Here is a 12,629-nt window from a genome sequence, read left to right as displayed (position 1 = left end):
AGTTTCCCTAAACCTGTTTAGGGAGCCAGCGTGGTGTAGTGGTTAAGAGCGGCAGACTTTAATCTGAAGAACCGGGTTTGATTCCACCACGTGAGCGGCGGATTCTAATCTGGTGAAATGAGTTGGTTTCCACACTCCTACACATGAAGCCAGCTGGGTGACCTTGAGCTAGTCACAGTTCTCTCCGAACTCTCTCAGCTTCACCTATCTCACAAGGTATCTGTTGTGGGGAGAGGACCTCTTCTTCCTCAGGTCAGGTCTGATTCAGATATAGGCATCCACTTGAAGCCCTGGGCATCTAGTTAGCTTTCCTATAGCAGATCATTTAGCTTCTAGCCAGAGGAACATCTCAATAACACTTTAGATCCATTCTGGGTATAAAACACAAGTAATACTATTAGAGAATCATCCGTTTTAAGCTTTTTATTAAAGCATAGCTATTGCATTCTTAATATTGACCGAATAACAAAACATTGTACCATCTGACATTGTTACATAGATAATTAAAGGAGAGAAATAAGTTTTTTACCTCAAAGATAAGCAGGTTACAAGCAAGAAGCCCCTTCTGAGAAGAAGCTCTCGATCAATACTACTTTCCATATTTATAGGATTTTAAAATAATCTCCTAACAATAGCTAACTGTCCCATATGATTAGGACGCACATTCTTGGCTAACTCACCTTATAACTTTAAACACCATACAAGATTATCTATACCTGAAATGTCTTAAAATATGTAAAAACTGTTCATTCTTGCTACTTTTATCTTTAAAAAATTCTATTCAAAACCAGAGATGTCGAGTTTCTCATTCATATGAATAACTTTTGGCCCTCAACCAAGAGATTCCATCTTTGAACCATATCTTTACTTCTGTTCTTAGGCGCTTCTGCACTGGGAGGCTCAACAAATTATATCTATTGATAATGAGTTGGACAGCTTCTAATCCACAAACGGCCATATAATTATGTTACTACTTTATCTTTGTCCTTCCCCAAAACTATTCTATTCTGGGTTTCTGAACTCACTTCTTGGCATGCTTCACTGAGGTAGTTTATGCATGGGAGTTTTACCTGGGGTTCAACGCTTGCTCGACCCACACTTCTCTTGCAAATTCCAAAATTGCTATGCACCAGCAAAAGTCACTAAGCTCAAATCCGGAAGCGTCTCCCTGCCCCTTGAAACGCTGCTTTGTAGTTGGCTGTAGTGCTTACTGTGAGAGAAATGTTCAGTCCACCCCCCTTCTGCTGAAACACAAGTGCTGTGTTAAAAAGCATTTAAAAAACAAAACAAAATGGAGCTCTCTAAAAGGAACCCGGGGGTGGGGGGGAGAAACCCAAGACTCGTTTTTAAAATGCTTTCTTCTGCTCAGAAAGAACTCTGAAAAAGCAGGAAGCATTTGAGTCCCTACCCCTTGACACGCTGCTTTGTAATTGGCTGTGGTGCTTACTGGAAGAAAAGCATCACCCCCCACCCCCAAGCTTCTGTGTCCCATGCTTTGGCTTGTGAATGGAGACTTCACCCGGGCTGATCTCAGAGGAGATAGAAAAATCGGGTTATTACAGGAACTGGAAGACCCGGGATTTGCCAGGGCTGGGCAAAAGCTCTAATGTATGGAAAACTCATGTATAACTCTAAGGAACAACCAAGTCAGTAAGGAACAACTGTCAGCTCTGGGCCAATTGGCAAAGTCCAATAACTGACCTCTAGGCAGAGATTCTGTAGAAAGTTGGTTTATTCAGAAAATACACAGTGAGATGCAGAAACAGACTAGGAAACAGCAAGGATGTGAATGAGGGAGGGTTTTGGGTGCAAACGATAAATAGGTGAAAAGAGACTTTCTGGATTGCCTAGGCAACATAAGATAACGGTTTCCCGTTCTCAGAGAACAGCGAGTCAAAACAATGTGAAACAGAAAAACAGAACAACCTTGAAAATGCCATCTGGCCTGTCCACTGGTTCCGCTGTTGGCAGGCATCAGGCGTGCCTGACATTCTGCCCCCTCTAAGGCCCCCCCCCACCTCCCAAGTTGGACGGGGAGGGTTTATCAGGGTATGACGCATGGAATTGACGGACTAGTCGGGGGGCGGAGACGTGATGAGGCACCCACTCATCGTATGCAGGACCAAAGTGTTTCCAACGAACTAGATACTGTTGCACCCCCCTGTGGTCACGAGAATCGAGGATCTTGGACACTTCAAAGTGTTCTTCCCCTTCCACCAAGCTAGGCACCTCTGGAGGACCTTCTGGGTGCCATTCGGGTGAGGACACATGTTTAAGAAGACTAACATGGAACACTGGGTGTACTTTTCTCAGAGCCTTAGGGAGGGAGAGCTCGACGGTCACTTTGATGATTCTTGATACGGGAAAGGGTCCTACATACTTCTCACTGAGTTTCCTGCAGGGGCGCAGGGAACGTAGATTCTTGGTGGACAGATACACAAGATCCCCCACTCTGATTTCCCACCTGGACGAATGATGTTTATCTGCTTGAATTTTGTACCTTTTTTTGGCCCGTTCTAAATTCTGTTGTAACCATGGCCAGGTGGAAGAAATTGTATGTACCGGCAGCGTTACGGGGGGAGGTTTTAAATCTTGCTCATGGTGCTAAGACTGCAGGACATTTTGGATTCGTCAAAACTTTACACTTACTCTGTTGTCAATTTTGGTGGGCAGGAATGCGGTCGGACTTAGACTCTTTCATCCGCAGCTGTCCAGTGCGCAGCTGTCCAGTGCGCCACCACGAAACGCCCCAGGGGCAAGCCGCCTGGATTGCTACAGCACTTGGAAATGCCCCAAGGTCCTTGGGAGGTTATTGCCATGGATTTTATGACTGATGTACCCCTTAGCCAGGGGAAGACGGTACTGTGGATGGTCACGGACCTTTTTTCCAAACAGGTGCATCTGATTCCCTGTGCGGGCATGCCTGCCGCTCCAAGGTCAAAGTCAAGTCAGAGACTCTGTCAGCTCCCATTCAATTTGCTCAAATGGATGGCAGTGACTTTAAGGGTGGGCCAGTAGCTCATCGCACTCACGGGATAGTGATGGGCATTGGCCACCATTGGGAGCAAATAAACTTCACCATAGCCCCTATCAGATATGAAGTGGTGTTGGGAATAAACTGGCTCAAAGGACACAGCCCGTATATTGACTGGGGAGCCGGGACTATAAAGTTCTCTGGTCCTAATTGCGACCAACACCGTCACGAGGTAGCTGTTGTACCGCCACCACCTCTGCTTTAGTCTCAGACACCCCTTATGCCTCTCCACTGCCTGCCGAGTATCAGGACTTTGCAGACTTTTTTGATGTAAAAGAATGTGATGTCCTACCCCCCCACCGCAGAACGGACTGTGCTATTGAGGTGGTGGGGGATGGGAAACTGCCTAAGAGTAAAATTTACCCCATGAGCGCTTCCGAACGAACAGTGCTATGTCAATTCTTGGATAAAAACCTGGCTTGAGGTTTCATCCAACCATCTACCTCCCCTTCTTCGGGCCCCGCTTTCTTTGTGTGCAAAAAGACGGGTGACTTGCGGTTATGCATCGACTTTCGAAAACTCAATGCAGTCACCCAGTCCAATGCCTATCCCATTCCTCTGGTCTCAGATCTCTTGGGGCAACTAAAGGAGGGGCGTATCTTTACTGAACTGGACTTGGTGGAAGCCTATTACAGAATTAGAATTCGGGATGGGGATGTACCCCTAACAGCCTTTTCCAGTTGCTTTGGCATGTTTGAATTTTTGGTGATGCCTTTTGGATTAAAAGGGGCCCCGGGGGTCTTCATGCAGTTCATTAATGAGATCCTACATGACTTATTATATAAAGGAGTGGTGGTTTATTTAGATGACATTCTTATTTACTCTGAAACTATGGACGAACACATCACCCTGGTGAGGGAAGTGTTACAACGTCTCAGAGACAATCAGCTCTATGCTAAGGTATCCAAGTGTGAATTCCACCAACAACAGTTAACTTTTTTGGGCTATATAATTTCCCACCAAGGTCTCACCATGGACCATGAAAATGTGCAAGCTGTAACAGATTGGGAACCACCCTCGACCCCCAAACAGGTTTAGCAATTTCTTGGGTTCGCTAACTTCTATAGGGGGTTCATTCCCAACTTTGCCCAAGTCGCACTCCCCATCACTGATCTCCTTAAGGCTAAGGGAAAGGGAAATGCAGCTGTGTTACCTTCGGCTAAAGTAAATTGGACCCCCCAGTGCAGAATCGCTTTTGATACTCTCAAATGACTATTTACCTCCGAACCGGTGTTGAAACACCCTGATCCTGAGCAAATGTTTATCGTTCAAGTTGACACCTCAGACGTGGCAATGGGGGGTGCGCTTCTACAGCAAGGGGGGATGGTCTTCTGCATCCGTGCGCTTACTTCTCTAAGAAGTTCGCGTAATCTCAGCTCAACTGGCCGATCTGGGAAAAAGAAGCGGCCACCGTCCACCATGCCCTCACGGTGTGGAGACAGTTTTTGGAAGGTTCTAAAGTTCCTTTTGAGGTGTGGAGCAATCACAAAAACCTGGAGGCGCTCACGGGAGCCCGTAAACTGTCCGCGAAACAGGTACGCTGGGCAGACTTCTTTGCTCGGTTCCGTTTCGTATTGAAACGTGCCGGGGAAACAAAATGTCCTGGCTGATGCTCTATCCAGACTTCCCCAATATCCAACCAAGATTGAACACCCCAGGATGGGGCATTTCTAACCCGATTCCAGTTCACACGGGTTTTCCGGATGGGCTTGGAAATGATGGGCCTGCCCCCTCTAGAATTCGGGGCCCATTCTTTTCGGATCGGAGCAGCCACAATGGCAGCAGAATGGAGGCTGCCGGCGGAGAGGATCCAGGACATTGGCAGATGGCACTCCGATGTGTTCAGGGGCTATGTTAGGCCCCACCTAGGGGTGTATTAACTTGTTGTCTTTTCAAGTTACAGCTGGGCGACAGAAGCGGGTCTGGCTGGTGGGCCACAGCATTGTGCACTGGGCCAGCAAATACACATCGGCATCCGGTTGGGGCAGACACCTGGGCCTTGACAACGCGGTTCGCATTTTCTGGATGGGGCAGGGAGGCATGCTATGGGCAGCATTGCTCCCCAAATTGCTGATGACGGCCCAGCAGCATGGTGCACCAGACACACTGGTTGTCCATCTAGGTGAAAATGACCAGCAGGAAAGGGAAAAACTTGTCCGAAGCAGCCTCGGTGGACTTTCGGAAATTAGCCAAACTGTTCCCTAAGACATTATTCTTTTGGTCAGATATGATGGAGCGTTGTTTCTGGAGGGGGGCGTTTAACCCCAGTAAAATTGACCTGGCTAGGTGAAAAGCCACTGCAGCTATAGGACAGACTGTCCTCACCTTGGGGGGGGGGCAATCTGTCTCCACTGGGATATTTCATTTAGACAAACGGCGTTGTTTCAAAGGGATGGCGTACACCTGTCGGAATGGGGAAACGACCTCTGGTTATTTAGTATTCGGCAGGGCCTATCGGTGTGGTTGCACCTATGAGGCATTGACGAGAGCAGGTTGGGGGGGCTGCCCCCCCCTTTTCACCCTGCTTTTTGGCGGGAGGTAGCATTTGGGCTGGATCATTTTGGGTAAGGTGGTCTGCAAATCCCCTTTACCACAATTAGGGTCCCCATTAGGGATTAGGAAGTGGCAGGCCACAAGGCCCAGCGGAAGGGTGGATTTCAGTATGCCACTTCCTAGGCGGCAGGGGGATCACCAAGCGGCTCACGCCCTGGTGATCCCTTCTAATTCCGTTCCTATGCACTCCCAGCGGGACCGCTGGGAGTGGGGCAGCTCATCAGGCCGCATCGGCAGCCTGATGTACGGGATCCAGCCCATATGCATAAAGCCAATGTTTTCATAGCTGTTGTTAAGTGTAAGTTGTGGCCAAGTTCATTCCACTTTAAAAAAATATATTCTTATACCAAATAAAAAGTTATATTACTAATTACATTGTTGTAAAATATTATTGAGACCAGAGCTTCCTTAATCATAACCCTGGGGCTGCAAATGGTGCTTCACTGTTACAATCAAATATGTTAACCAGGTAAGTATACATTCAATCATAGGTGCTCATATTAATGTAATTACCGTATATACCCATGTATTAGCCGACCCGCGTATAAGCCGAGGTGCCTAATTTCTCCCCCAAAATGGGGGAAAATTAGGCACCCGCGTATAAGCCGAGGGTCGGCTTATAACCCCTCCCCCCCCACAGGCTTACCTGACAGGGCTCCCGGCGAAGGCGGTGGTGGTGGCGGCGGGCCCCCTGCAGGAGGCTTCCAGGGCGGGGGGAGCCAGGAGGGCCCGGCAGCCGGCTTCCCCTGGCCCTTCCAGGGCGGAGGGAGCCAGGCGCGCCCGGCAGCTGGCTTCCCCTGGCCCTTCCAGGGCGGGGGGGGGGAGGCGCGCCCGGCAGCTGGCTTCCCCTGGCCCAGGGTGGGGGGGGGAGGTGCGCTCGGCAGCCAGCTTCCCCCGGCCCTTCCAGGGTGGAGGGAGCCAGGCGCGCTCGGCAGCCGGCTTCCCCTGGCCCTTCCAGGGCGGGGGGGGGGGAGAAGCCAGGCGCGCTCGGCAGCCGGCTTCCCCCGGCCCTTCCAGGGCGGAGGGAGCCAGGCGCGCTCGGAGGCAGTGGCCACGCGGCTTTGCAGCGGCCGCAGGAGGCCCTCACAGGGCGCTCCTGGCCAGGGGAAGCCGCATGGGCCCGGCAGCGGTGGCGGCAGCGATGGCGGCGGCAGTAAGTTGCTCCCTCCCTCCTCCCTCCTCCCCCCTCCCCTACCGTATTGACCCGCGTATAAGCCGAGGCCGGCTTTTTCAGCCCTTTTTTTGGGCTGAAAAACTCGGCTTATACGCGAGTATATACGGTAAACAACTTTTAACTTTCTTTAACTATTTTATATAACTTCTTTACAGGAACAACATTTCTTGTATTCAATACATGTCAGGTTGAAGGGGAAGACGGCCGTTTCTGTTCTTATGTCTTCATCAGTTTCTCTTCAATTACATATTCTCATGGAATATCATCAATGGCCTGCCGCCTATAGATTGGCACAGTCTCCTGTTAGGTAGGTACTGAACCTACTGCCTCAACAGGCTAGTATCATGCGATATACAGCATACTGTATATCGCATTCCATTTTTTGAATTTTGATGTTGAACCTATGGTACTTATGTATTTTGATTCCCATTATACTTTGGGTTATTTTCATGTGAGTCAATTTCTGTGTGTTTTTGGATTACCTGGAGGTTGGCAACCCTACCCACTGGGCAGTTGGCAAGCCTATTTCTCCCTCATGCCACCCTTTTTCTTACTCTCTCTCTCCTCCATGCCTCTCAGTTTCTCTTTTTGCCCCCCACCCCATAACCTTCCTGGTCTCCCACCTGCTTTCTCTCCCCTTCCCAAAGTAGCAGCAGTGGCGGCAGCTCTCCCAGCCACCCACCTGTGAATATCCCACACACATGCCAAAATCTGAAACTATCACCTGACGATCACTTGACCTGTTTTGTTACCTGGCAGCCACAGAAATAAAGCCGTAGGTTGCAAAACACACATTTGTAATGAGGTATCCATTTGTGCACAGAAACAAGTCTTTTTTCTGTCTTTAGTGGTTGCTCTTTTTCATGTGCAACCAAAGGAGAGCTGGCATCTTCTCAGGCGGCATATCTTTCATTATTACACCAGTGAATTTTAGATTTAATATTATGCTCAATGACCTCCTTTCTCTCCTGTACACAGCTGCCAGTAGACTAATTCTCTTTTGTTTTTTGGCCTGCTGTTTAATTCATGATTCCCCTTCTACACTCTGCCCTGGTATTTGAATGAGAGCTGGGTACCCAAAGGTTGAATAAGAGCACCATGCACTTTATTTTTTCACAGCAAAAACCTTTAAACACAAAGAATCACACTGCAGGGGCACCACAATGCCCTAATAACCAATGCCCCCACCTTAAAAGCAGTAAGCATGTTTTTAAAGTATCTAAAAATTCATAAATATTTATTCAACACTGCCGTAATGGTGGAACCGCACATTGAGCGTCCATAATTCATGGCTCGTGAGAGCTTGTGCTTTAATTAGATCGTTCTCTTTAAAAAGAAAGGAAGAAAATGCTGCATTTGTAGCAATAATTTGGCAACCCCCAGTCTGGCCTTTGGGGTATTCTGGAAGAGCATATTCTATTTTAGTAACACATTAGAGCTATAACAGCCTTCAAAACATAAAGGCCATTTATACTTGGTAATTAGCAGTGTGTTCCAGGCTGAAGTGCCCCGCATGTTTTTTTGAGTTTTGCCAGGTCCCTCCTCACCCCTGGTGGTAGGCTTTGTGGGTGGAGCCTGAGGTGGGTGGGGTTTGGGGAGGGGAGGGACATCAGTGCCATACAGTCCAATCACCAAAGTGGCCATTTTCTCCAGGTAAACTGATCTCTATCGGCTGAAGATCAGTTGTAATGGCAGGAGATCTTCAGCTATTACCTGGAGGTTGGCAACCCTAGGTCTTGTGCACCAACTACTGTCAGTTCCTTTAACTGGAGGTGCTGGGGATTGAACCTAGGACCTTCTGCATGCCAAGCAGATGCTCTTCCACTGAGCCACAGCCCTCCCAAATTTTTAATTCTCTCCTCTGGAGAATGACTAACAGCAGAGGCTTTGACTGAGCTTTTATGCCTCTCTGATGCACCCTCCTCTTGGCCTTTTATTGGCTCACACTGCTGAAGAGGGAACACTCCTGCCAGACCTTTTGTTCACACTGAGGAAGAAGGGGGTTGAAGAGGCCTTTGCCTATGTCTCAGCTTGTCTGTGACTGAGACTGTGGATGGAGGCCATCTTGCTGGCCCTTCAGGCTTTCAAAACATGCCTCCTGTCATGGACAAAGGGGTCCTATTCAGATTACCGTTCTAAACCGGATGCCATCCATTGTTGGCCCATTTTGGAATAAAGCAACACAAAGATGGGTGTTCAAAAATAAATAAATAAAAAAAGCCGGAAAAGAATGCACCAGCAAAGAAGGTGGAAAAACAATCACATTCCTTCCCAAAGTGCTCCAGACAGTTCAAACAGCACACTGGAGCAATTCAGAGGCGCAAGGAAGAAATTAAAATGGTTGAAAGCAGTCTTCATAAAAAACGGCTCAGCCTCGGTTTGCGAATGGGACACAAGCGGCTTTGTCTGAACAGGAAAAAAAAAACACGTTAGCAGCCAGGAGCAAAACTGGTTGTGTCTGAACTGACACAAAAAACCCATTAGCAACCTGCTGCTCCAAAGGATTATAAAGGCAGTTTGAACAGCCCAGGTAACTGCTTGCATTGATGGTGTATGAGAAAGCTTGCTGGTGCTTTGTGCCTCATAAACAAAGCAAAACAAAACAAATGGAAGGTGTAGTTCCAAAGAAAGAGGTGCCAGGGTCACGCCTACTGACTTGACTTCTACCAGTGAGACATGGTTTTGAGGTTCAGGGCAGGGTTTGGATGCAGATGTGGCAATGAGCATAGAGATGGGGCATACTAGAACAGGGGTCCCCAATGTGATGCCCATGGGTGCCATGGCACCCACCAAGTGTTTTTAGAAAGTGGGAAGGGCCAGGTAGGACTTTTGTCTAGCCAGGCTTCTGGATGACCATTGGAGATTTGATTGGCTGTGCAGATTTTTAAAGATGTTTTGACAGCAGCTGTTACCACAGCACAAGGATCTTCACTGGGTGATTGACGTTAAGCTGTGGCTCTATTTTGTGGGGTTGCCAGGTCCCTCTTTGCAACTGGCAGGAGGTTTTTGGGTGGAACCTGAGGAGGGTGGGGTTTGAGGAAGGACTTCAATGCCATAGAGTCCAATTGTCAAAGCAGCCATTTTCTCCAGGTGAACTATATCGGCTGGAGATCAGTTGTAATAGCAGGAGATCTTCAGCTAGTACCTGGAGGTTGGCAACCCTATGCCTCCACCACACTGTTAGAATTCCAAAGGTGCACGCAGGCTTAAAAAGTTGGGGACCCCTGCTTTAGAGTAACACGGGCCTTTTGGTTTCCAGTTTGATTTGGGAAATCCATTGATCTCTCCCTGCTCTGTTTGTTAGGTGGAGCCAGAACATCTCCCAACAGCAAGGAAAAATGGCACAATAAATGGTCCCAGCCATGGTTGGTGACTAGAGTTGCCAGGTCCCTCTTCACCACCGGCAGGGAGGGACCTCAATGCCATAGAGACCAATTGCCAAAGAGACCAATTGACACAATAAATGGTCCCAGCCATTGTTGGTGACTAGAGTTGCCAGGTCCCTCTTCACCACTGGCAAGGAGGGACCTCAATGCCATAGAGACCAATTGCCATAGAGTCCAATTGCCAAAGCGGCCATTTTCTCCAGGGGAACTGATCTCTATCGGCTGGAGATTAGTTCTATTAGCAGGAGATCTCCAGCTAGTACCTGGAGGTTAGAGAAAACTGCACTGGAGACTATATGCACAAAAGTAGCAAAATTCTTATTCGTGCTTAAACATATATGAGAGTCAATGAACACAGTGGAATACATAGACAAAAATGGGTGGAAATATATACAATATATACAATACAAGTTTGATGCCCTGTCAATGCAACAAAGCAATAAAGTCTTCTAGGTATATATTTCTAAGTATTTCTTCAAAGAGTCCAATAACTGGTACACAGATCCCAAAAGCAACACTTTATGGGAAATGATGGGGGACGGCTGTTTCAAAGTCTTTTCTTCAGCCCCATTCCTATGCAACTTACAATTCTCTCTCTGCCTTGGTGGTTCCTGGAAACAAACTACAGCTAGAATAAGGAAGAGTGTACATGGCCACAGAACTTCGGAAAGAGATAAAACCTGGAGAAAAGAAGAGCCCAGTGTTAATAAGACCAAAAGAACCACGGAAATGGGAATTAAAGTTGTAGTGTGCAATTCAGAAGAACAAGAATATCAGAAGTGAAGTTATAACAGGAGAAAGCAATTGCGTATATCAGTTGGCTTTGGCAGACCATTCATTCTATGTTTACAGAATTGGAATTTCTGGAATGATATTATCATACCGGTTTTTTTCTAGTTCAGGAAATTCTTAACAACCTGTAAATATTTACACCTGCCATTGTATATGTCAATTACTAGTTGAAACCACAAATGATTATCCTTGCTGAAGAAATACTTATTGCAATTACAAGACACAAAGAGGAAGAATTAAGAGATTATTCTTGTAAAGAAAAGTCCATTCTAGTGGGTGGGATGGCCTGATATTAAATCACTGAGAATAATATCTGGATATTTTATTACTGAAAGTAAGGTATCGCACACCATTATCACTGAAAACTGCACTTGCTTTCCACATATTATGGCATGAGGAAACAAAATAAGCCTGCCTTTTGTATTTGTTTACAACAGTGGTTCCCAACCTTTTTTCGACCAGGGACCACTAGGACTTTTTTGTTCGGTGCAGGGACCCCAAGGTTCAAAATAAAAATTCTGGGAATTTGAAAATAAACTTTAATCATAACTGTTAGTTAAACATTAAACTTAGAATTATATTTGAATACATATAGTTTATAATAGAGAACTTTTAATTGAAAATATTAATTTATTATGGGTTTATCACTTTGTTTCGCGGATCTTAATTTAGTTCTCGCGGACCCCTGGGGGTCCATGGACCCCTGGTTGGGAACCAGTGGTTTACAAGAATGGAAACATGAGTACATTCACTCCACAGAAAGAAGTGATTTCCCAAAAACGTCAAACCATGCTTGCCTTTTAGAGCCAGTTCTCACATTACCACTCGCCTCTTGACCACATGCATGCCTATCATGGGAAAACTACTGGAAACAATCCTGTGTGGTAGAGATTCCTCACAATGGCACTAATATGCGTCAACCAAACCACACAGGTGGGGCCAATCATGAGGAGAATTTCCCCAGTCACCTTTACTGGCGTGATAATGGTAATAACAAAAGTGCATAAAACTCCATACTGGTTCAAAAGGGCTTTTAGATATTTCTTACTGCCCATCATGATATGATTATATTATTAGGATGTGTGATAAGTTATAATTTTATACTGACCACTGAGGAAGGCCTTTCCAGGCCGAAACGCATCTGGTCCTTTTTGGATCTCCTTTTGGTCAATGGAAGAATGTACATTGCAGTTGTTCATGTTTGTATTTATTGAATGTGTACGTTTTTGTCTGTACTAGGAGTTTTATGCTTTTAATCTATATGTGCACCTTATTAAAATTTATATATTTGTAATTTTAGCATTTTTCAGCTCAACCTCTTTGGTTTGTAATCAGCATTTTGGTTGAGATCCATCAGGTTCCCCCCCCCTTTTTGGGATTTTTTTTTTTTTTTTTTACTAATATTTGTCAACCAAACCACACAGGTGGGGTCAATCATGAGGAGAGTTTCCCCATCAGCAACACACCTCTCAAGGTCCCTCAGACTTTCATTCACATTAGAGTGGACTTGTCTAAATAAAACATTTATTTGTGTGGTGTTTAAAAGGAGAAAGAGTTTAGAATGCTAGTTTTTACTTCTGGAAGAATTGCATGTTTTTAAAACTGAAGTCAATGGCCCTCAGATCATTGCCATTTTTTTCTGGTCCAATGGAAATACCAATGAAACGTGCCAAAAACCGCTTCTGAATGC

Source organism: Euleptes europaea, chromosome 11 (assembly GCF_029931775.1).
Source record: "Euleptes europaea isolate rEulEur1 chromosome 11, rEulEur1.hap1, whole genome shotgun sequence".
Taxonomy (NCBI): Eukaryota; Metazoa; Chordata; class Lepidosauria; order Squamata; family Sphaerodactylidae; genus Euleptes; species Euleptes europaea.
The sequence above is the reverse complement of the archived record's forward strand: the minus strand, read 5'-3'. Positions refer to the sequence as shown.